The sequence below is a fragment of the Notolepis coatsorum genome, assembly GCF_963971535.1.
Source record: "Notolepis coatsorum genome assembly, chromosome: 17".
In the NCBI taxonomy this organism is placed as follows: domain Eukaryota; kingdom Metazoa; phylum Chordata; class Actinopteri; order Aulopiformes; family Paralepididae; genus Notolepis; species Notolepis coatsorum.
In genome coordinates, this window is record NC_140181.1 from 82,326,278 (window position 1) to 82,335,945 (window position 9,668).

Genomic DNA, 9,668 nt, shown 5'->3' on the forward strand with positions numbered 1-9,668 from the left:
TGATTGATTGATTGATTGATTGATTGAAAACTTTATTAACAGATTGCAGAATGCAGTACAGCTCAATACACACAATTGTTAAGGGGATGCAGACCATGCAGTACTGTTACATTTGTGACATACAGTAAATATATACAAGGGGGAGGGAACTGTACATTTATGATGAATTGAAAATGGGGGACCCTGATGTAAACAAGACGGAAGTCTTTCTCTGGTCTGCATCCCCTTAACAATTGTGTGTATTGAGCTGTACTGCAGATATATTTCAATTGCCTTACTTATTTACATAAGTATTATAGGCCTACAGCAGTATTGTACAGACAGTCTGTGTGAAGTCTGTGTGGTTCTCCAGCTGCACAAAGGCAGAGCAAGAGGCTCTACAGAGGGTGGTGATGATAAAGCCATGATAAAGACCTTCAATCAGCTGAAGGGGAATCCCTCCAAGCTGCTGTCAGCGCTACACACCTTCGGCCGCTCTGGTATCAGCCATGCATCAAAACGTGCACACGCACTCAGGCGAGTCGCTAACCGTGCTGGGCCAAGTATAGCGGCTCAACCCACCTCTGTTGCCCGTCGTAAAATGAAGCTCGGGGGTCGACGACGGCTCGCTGCGGGGAGGCCGAAGAAAAGTGTGGTGAGCACAGACCATCGCTATAGTTTCCCAACAGGAGTAAAGTCTGGAACGCACCACAGCCTGTCACAAGCAGTAGAGATGTGTCGTAGCAATCCGAAGTGACATTGACCACCAATATAGCATGTACATAAAGACCCAGTGCCTCATCCGTAGCTAATATTGCACTACCACAGGACCTAGCATGTCCTACCATGCTCTGTAAATAACTTATGTACATATACCGATATGCCCTACTCTGTTTACTTGTTTTATTGCACAATGTCGTTCTATTGGATTCTATTATATGTTATTACTATTGTATTATGCACATCTTTGCGGGCACGACCACCCGCATTTAATTTTTTTTTTTTTTTTGATATTTTTTGCACAAATCTCTCCAATATTCAAAACATCTCTTTCCACATCACCATATGCAACTTCCAAGATTTGCCTTTTTCTTTTTTGTAAGAACATACAAAACATGTAAAGGACTCATACAAATACATTAACAACTCAAGTTCAAGTTCAAGTTCTTTAATAGTTGTCATACAGAAGTACAGAATACTTTCATACAAAATGCTTCTTACTGTTACGCTCCAGAGACTGTGCTAGACAAGATAGTATCAAATAACATAATAACATAATATAGCATGAATTTAGAAGAAGAAAATGAGGTCACAGTGTTCGGTAAGCGTCCCAGACACATGTAGGTGTGCATGATAGCATGCATGCATGTGTGTCTCCAACATATGTATGTGGGTACGTGTATTGATTGATTGATTGATTGAATTGATTGATTGATTGATTGAAAAGTTTATTAACAGATTGCAGAATGGGTACAACTGACATGGAAAATAAAAAAGACTTACGAAAAAAAGAAAAATACTATACTATACATTGTGCGTATACATCCCTGATATATATACTTTGCATGTAGACCGATCTACCTGCGAGCAGGTATGTGCTGCATCCTCTATCGGGATGCCACCCTTCTCCATATTGCATGTGAGAGAAAGCGTCCCAGACACATGTAGGTGTGCATGATAGCATGCATGCATGTGTGTCTCCAACATATGTATGTGGGTACGTGTATTGATTGATTGATTGAATTGATTGATTGATTGATTGAAAAGTTTATTAACAGATTGCAGAATGGGTACAGTACAGTACATCTCAATACATACAATTGTTAAGGGGATGCAGACCAGAGAAAGACTTTCATCTTGTTTACATCAGGGTCCCCCATTTTCAATTCATCATAACATATATGACATACATGACATACAGATAGACAGTACTGCTACATCTATACATTTATGACATATCAGATTTGCAAATACAGTACTGTTTGTGATACAAAAGTGTCCAGAAAAGGAGTGTATATACATTTGGCGTAGAAACTGTACATTGGAGGAGGTTGGTGGGGTGGGGTTGGGTGGGTTGGGTGAGGGCTGTGTACGTAAGCATGTGTACATGCCTCACATGTGTGTGTGTGTGCATCTTCCAGGTATGCGACTGTACTCCTATCTCTTGTGTGTGTCTCGTATCCATGTGTGCCTCCGCCCCCTATGTGAGTGTATATCTCAGGTGTGCATATATATGTGCGTCTCAGCTACGTATGTGTGTGTCTCCTATGTACATGTATATCCCCCATATGTGTCAGTGAGAGCCTATACCTCAACTATGTGTATATGTAGGTGTGTGTATGCCTATTTCCTATAAGTGAGTATGTGCATGTATGTGTGCCCCTGACATGTATAACTTAGCCTTGTGCATATGAGTGTGTGTAAACCTATTATGTACACATACGAATATGTGTATCCTAGATACTTGTATGCGGCTAAACATGCACATATGAGAGTGTGATAGAGACAGTGACCATTCCATAGATATACCATCCGGACATAAAATCCATGTACATACATATATAACACATTATAAAGTACAAGTACCATCAGATCAGATCCCCTTTTTCATATTCATCCTTGATATCATTGTAACCCCACCTTAATCATTTGTCCCCAGACCGTTCAGTCAGGTGTAGAAAACTGTCCCATAAACGTGTATGCAAATAAACAACTTGTGACAAATAAAACTCTTGACTTGACCACCAGCCTCTCTATCTAAATGTTATATTGTTAACTGTCTAGTTAGGCATTAACTGTGTTAATCTAAATGTTATATTGTTAACTGTCTAGTTAAGGCATTAACTGGGTTAATTAATCTAAATGTTATATTGTTAACTGTCTAGTTAAGGCATTAACTGGGTTAAGTGGGGAGTGCGTCATGGTACAGTTTCAGTAAGTGGGGAGTGTAAACAAGTTGAACGCGTCACGTGAAATAACGTTACGTGAATAAACATATAACGTTACAATGTACAGTTTCTGACAGCTGGCTGTGTTGTGAAATGTGCATAACGTTATGAATAAACCGCGAAGTCACGCGAAATAACGTTATAAACGCGAATCTGGTAGTATATTTATTTGTATCTTCTTGAGATGATAACATTAACATCCGCATTTTACCGCATGGCGAGCTAAACCAATCAGAGAGGGGCTTCGCTCAACCAATCAAAGAGGGGGCTGCAGAAATGGAGCCCAACCAATCAGAGAGGCGTCTGCAGAACTTCAGCCATTGGGTGGGACCCAAATCACGTGACCAAAATCAGCCAATGGAAGCGAGGGGTTGCTATGTGCGGGCTTGTATGTGCAGGGGCTTGTAAGCGCTGGTCTCCGGAGCTGCAGCTGCATACTATTGCCCCCGTTACCAGAGAGAGACAGCAGGCAGCAAAACAAACGTTTGTGTCGGAGAATGGGCGAGCGAGAGAGAGAGAGAGAGTGAGAGTATGTCTGCCTGCAGTGCACTGTACTGATTTGTTTGATTGTTTTAACATACAATTTAGACTAGAGGTAGAGCAGTCGGGGGACCCTGATGTAAACAAGACGAAAGTCTTTCTCTGGTCTGCATCCCCTTAACAATTGTGTGTATTGAGTTGTACTGTACTGTACCCATTCTGCAATCTGTTAATTAAAATGTTCAATCAATCAATCAGTCTGGTAACCCGGAGGTTCCTGGTTCGATTCCCGCTCCTCCCAGGCAGCGTGTCGAAGTGTCCTTGAGCAAGACACCCCTAATTGCTCCTGATGAGCAGGTTGGCACCTTGCATGGTTGCCTCCGTCATCGGTGTGTGAGTGAATAGGTAAATTGTGAGGAACAAATTGTAAAGCGCTTTGGATAAAAACGCTATATAAATGCAGCCATTTACTAGTTATGTATGTTTCCCATGTCAATAAAGCCCAATTGAACAATTGAAGGGAGAGAGAGAGAGAGAGAGAGAGAGAGATAGAGAGCATATTACATTTTATAATCACCTAAAAGAAAGTGACCCAGACACACTCCATAACAAAGCCCTCACCTACAGAGAGACCCTAGAGAGAGCTGCCTGCTCAGCCAGCTGGTTCTGGGACTCTGCTCACAAACACAAGCAGAGCCACCAGACAGAAACCACACTGGACTGAACCAAATTATAAGAAAACTAAAAGAAAACAATCTGACACATTGGAAAGAATCAACCGAAAACCAGAGCGAATTGGAACGCTTGGCCCTAAACAGAGAATACACAGTGGCAGAATACCTGAGCACTGTGACTGATCCAAAACTAAGGAGATCCTTGACTAGGTACAGACCCATCGAGAAAGGCCGCCATAGGCAGACCTGGCTCCCAAGAGAAGACAGACTGTGCACACATGACGAGGTGGAAACCGAGCTACACTTCCTAACAACCTGCCCACTATACCAAAACATCAGAGACATATATTTCCCACAAACTTTGAAAACATGGCAAATAACGGAAAACTCCCATGCCTATTACCTACTGGATAAAGTACAACAATGTGCAAACACAGCAGCAAGATTTGTGAGCTGTTGCGACAAGAAAAGGACATCCAACGGAATACAACCACCATAAAGACTGTCAATCACATAAATATTCCTGCACTCACCGACCGTACTGATCTCTGATTGATTGTTTTGTTTGTTTTAACAACTGGCTTTTTTTCTTTTCTTTTTTACATGTTTCTCAATACAATTTAGAGGTAGAGCAGTCGGGGGACCCTGATGTAAATGAGGGCCCTTTCTCACTTACGTTTGGGGATCGAATCACTGCTCCCGGGAACGGGGGGGAGTGTTCTCACTCACCCCTTTTGGGATGCGAAACGGCGCTGATTCGTTTTACCCCCCGCTGAACGGGATCAGTTGGATTAGGTGGTCTCGGAATCGGGCCGTGCGGGTGCGGGGGGCGTGACACACACAACGTCGTTACTGTCATGCTTGCTTGAATTTTGGGCAGATAACACCACACAACAACAACAACTGGAGAATACCCTCAAAAACTATATTTATGGGCAATTTGAGAGTTCAGACCTCAACCAAAAACAAGTGGATGAAACATGAAGCCACGTTACAAACGCACAGCACTTCCCTGGCTCGCATTAGGCCTGGCAATTTTTGTTTGCCATGCTATTTTCTATACATTAGTTTCTTGTTTGAATGCATTTATTTCTATTAGACCAGTGGTGCCCAACCAGTCGGCCGTGGTCGACCAGTAGATCAATGACATGTAATATAATTACCACGAACTATGGGATAATGTTAGCTGCTGGACAGGCTAAGCTAACTAGCGTTAGCTGTTAGCTTAGCGTTAACGTTAACCCTGCAAAACGCTCAAAAGCGGACTCTACAACAGAGTTCCATTCGTGAGAAAAGAGGCAGAACACACAGTGAATGTATCCGTTTTGTTTATTGCACGTTCTTTGCTGAAAAGAAAAAGTGCTACAGGCTATACTAGACTAGGCTAAGCTAACTAGCGTTAACCGTTAGCTTAGCGTTAGCCCTGGGAAACGCTCAAAAGCGAACTCTACAACACCATCCATTCGTGATAAAATGGGGTGGGTTATATTGACAAGGCTTGACAACAGAGGTTCAAATATAACTTCATATTTATTGCTTATTTATTCATTTTATATCAGCATCCAATCTCCAGCGCCATGTTAACACTTCCTGTGTTTACATTTTCAAACATGACATCATCGCCTACGGCAAGCGTAAACGCTCAAAAGGCAAACCGTAAACAGAACCCGGAACGAAACAAGACTGCAGTGTGTACGCAAACTAGAGGGGGGAGAGGGGGGGGGGGGAGTTTGCATCAGATCTCGGAACGGGCCAGAACGGAACGGAATAGAAACGAATAGGGTGAGTGAGAAAGGGCCCTGAGACGAAAGTCTTTCTCTGGTCTGCATCCCCTTAACAATTGTGTGTATGTCAAGAAAGCCCCTTTGTATTGAATTTAATTGAGAGAGAGAGAGAGAGAGAGAGAGAGAGAGAAAGAGAGAGAGAGAGAGAGGGGGTGGGGGTGAGGAATGACATGCTACACCCAGCATTACATAGCAATAAAATGTGAATGTAAATTTTGAGAGAGATGATAAAACGCAGTCCACAGTTCAGAAGAAAAGTGAGATTGTCTTTGTGAAGGCATGCAGATAGAATATGGGTTAGGGGCGGATGCTAGAGTGAAAATGGGAAAGTATTATTGCATGAGCATGAACTAAAGGCTGATTGGAGGCAGAATGTGTCATGTGTGCAAGTCAAGTCAGGGCAATGTCCTGTGCAGGCAGCGGAACGGCAGCGCACTGTTGACGTTTGAATTCCTGCCATTTTTAACTCATTAACTGCCCCGGGCTCTGGAACCCTCCCTCAGACAGACTGTGAGCCGAGGATTCCGGAATGTTAAATCAGTAAACGAGCTGAAGGCATTCTGTTCCCCTCCCCTCTTTAGCCCAGACTTAATCCAGACATCTGTGAAAGAGGGTTGGGCAGATGCAGGCATTGTTTCAACAGCGTTTATTCGTTGTATTTCACGTCACACTGAGGAGGATGGGTAAACACATGTCTGAGGCACGTTACATTACATTAGCTTTCACCCTTGGTTTGAACCTGTGGTGTAGTCTAACTTTATACTGGAGGTACACTGTGATTAGGGGGGGGGGGGGCTAAGGCACTATACTTATCCCTTGTGTCTAATAATAATAATAATAATAATAATAATAGATATACAGTATAATAATAGATGCATCCACACATAATATTAATATAAGTCTTTATTCATTGCACACATTGACAATGTCGTCATGCAGCGACACACACGCATGCGATGGGTGGCACACAGGAACACACGCATGTAAAAAAATAAAAAATAAAAAAAAATGTGGGTCGCAGATGAAATTAGTCTCTGCGCTTGACCCATCCCGTCGTCCTTCCCCCCAAGACCACCCGGGAGCAGACATGGGCTGCGGCGTGGGGCAGAGCCCGGGGACAAATCCAAGTGCTCCTGTCCGTCTTCGCCAGGGACGCGACATCGTTAGCGATCTGTTGTGCATGTTTTTCCATTGGGTTTATCTTATCAGGAGGGGAAACCCTTGCGAGCACGGGGAGAACATGCAAACTCCACACAGAAAGGCCCGGGAGATACCCCACCTGGGTACATGGCAACCTGGTCCCCAAGTGGGAATCGAACCCTGGACCTTCTAGCTGTGAGGTGACAGTGTTAACCACTACATCACCATAACTGAGAGCATTCAGTAATGGGTATATGAAAGCCAATTATTTTTAAATCAGTTAAAATAGCAGTATTAACAGTGAACACAATTCAATTCACAATTCAAGCACTCATCTATTATAGAATATTGTGAATTTTGCAGTGAAGACACAAACAGGTTTCAAGATTCAAGATTTGAAGTCTCCCCTGCAGTCAAAAATATATATATTTATTTTTAAATTGCAGAGGTTATACGATAGGAAGTTTTGCAGGCAGTACACTGTACCCCTAGACTACACTACTGGTTTGAACTGCAACCTCTTGCCTGCTCATGTAGTTGCTGCAACCCCTGATGCAGATGCATTTAGCTGTGTCCGAAAACAACCACAGTAGGCCTACGGTCTTTTCAGTACAGAGGTTCAGTATTCGCAACTTTCTGATGGTTGAGTAGGCATTTTTTTACCCCTTCAGTATTCTTAAAATTATCGGATGTCTACTGTCTTCTGGGTTTTATTATCGCCTGGGGGAGATTATGTGTCTGTCTGTCTTTCTGTCTGTCTGTCCAGAGTTAATCTCACCAACTACAAGGCTGCGGTGGATGGAACTGGCCGCATAGGCTGACAGCAGGCCAGGGAAGTGCATGCCTGAATATTTTTCACATCGGTCAATGACAAGTATCCGGAATTGTCCATTTAAATACATATTCAGGAAAAGTTACACATTTTGAACACAAAGAGGGCGATACTACACAGGTTCGCTGCTCAGAGCCTCAGGGAATCAGCTCTCTGGGCCATTGTGAACCTATTGTCGTTGCTATGCATTCAAAACATTTATGCATGCATTAATTTCCATCGTTGTCCATTGAAATAAGCCCCACCCCCTTGTGCTTGGAACCTGTTTCTAACATGCTTCCTAACATCCTCTCTATGCTTTCTATCACCCTTCCTATACTTCCTATCATCCTTCCTAAGCTTCCTAACATCCTTCATATGCTTCCTAACATACTTCATATGCTTCCTATCACCTTCCTGTTGTTAGGGCGAGGTGTTTTCTAGAACCCAGGAGCAGAACACAGACACAGGAGAATAGAGCGGTTTAGAATGTTTAGTTGAAGCATGAGGGGGGATAAGGGTCCAAGGGTCATGAGAGGAGCTAGAGACTAGAGCCATATGAAATCCGTTTTATTTTTTTCCAAATTCCATTTAATTTTTTCCCAAATTCAGTTTTTTCCGTTTTAATATTTCAGAATTCTGTATTTTGCTTTGTACGCTCATTTTACCATCAGAAATAGTGTCTAATAAGTGGGAATGAATAAATGTCCACAATTTAATAAGATATAACAGTCCATTTAATAGGGCCGTCTTAAATACTTCGAAGCTTCGTTCGATGGGCATGGGATTCGAATATGAAAATAAAATTTGATTATTTAAAAAAAAATAAAAAATTATATATATTTTTGCAAAATCAACTCTGCCTCGCTTTGTTAACTACAACAAGCAATGCTGTTTGTTATTTAAGATGAGGTCGGACTCGGCACTGGCAGATTTGTGTTCATTGTGCTGCTTTTATAAAGCCTCAAATGACGGCTTACAATATTTCATGAAAGCAAAGTGTTTTGTTTGTCTAAGATTTTAAAAGGTTTAAACTTTACAGCACTGACAAAGTTGAACAAAGTGCTGTACAAGTCCCACAACATAAAAAAAAAAAAAAGTAAAAAAAAAAAAAAAAAAAAATTAATTTTTTTTTTTATAGTGGATTCCATTTTTATTGCTCAATTCCGCGATTCCGTCCGCGATTCCGTGATCGCGGATTCCATATGGCTCTACTAGAGACGGAGAACAAGGAGTGGAAGAGTGACAGGGCGATGGTGTGTGTAGGTGAGGTCCATGAGGGTGCAAGCTGGTGAGGATCCATGGTCGAGGTGTAGGCTGGAGAGGTGAGGTCCTGGACATCGGAGAACAAGGATTAGAGAGAGATAAATGGCAGCGCGAGCAGACGCAGCGGCTACCCTCTGTCCGAATAATGCGCTGTTTACACATTTTAATTGTTATTACTCGTCGTGTGTGTGTTCATCGTGCTTATCCACCTCAAGGCAAACATACAGCCATGAGAGCCTGATCGACACCGGCAGTATGGTATTTAGTGAATTAAATCCGGCGTACGTTGGGGAGCTACGGGGCATTAGACTACTCCAGCAGCCAACCACTCCACCACCCCCCACCACTTAGCCATGCCCGCTGAGGACGTGCCGCACACGGTGCAAGAGGATGCAGAAGCGGAGCAAGCGCGGAGGTATCCGAGCTAGGCTAGCGGCTAACCCAAACTTTAAAACTTTTTGATCTCTTGCCATAGTAATTTAGAAAATTGCACGTCAGGTCTAGTTTAAGCCAAGTTATCCTGAAAATTATCCGGCTACCTAAGTTAGCCAGGTACGAGGAACAGGGCCCTGGATCAACGCTCACA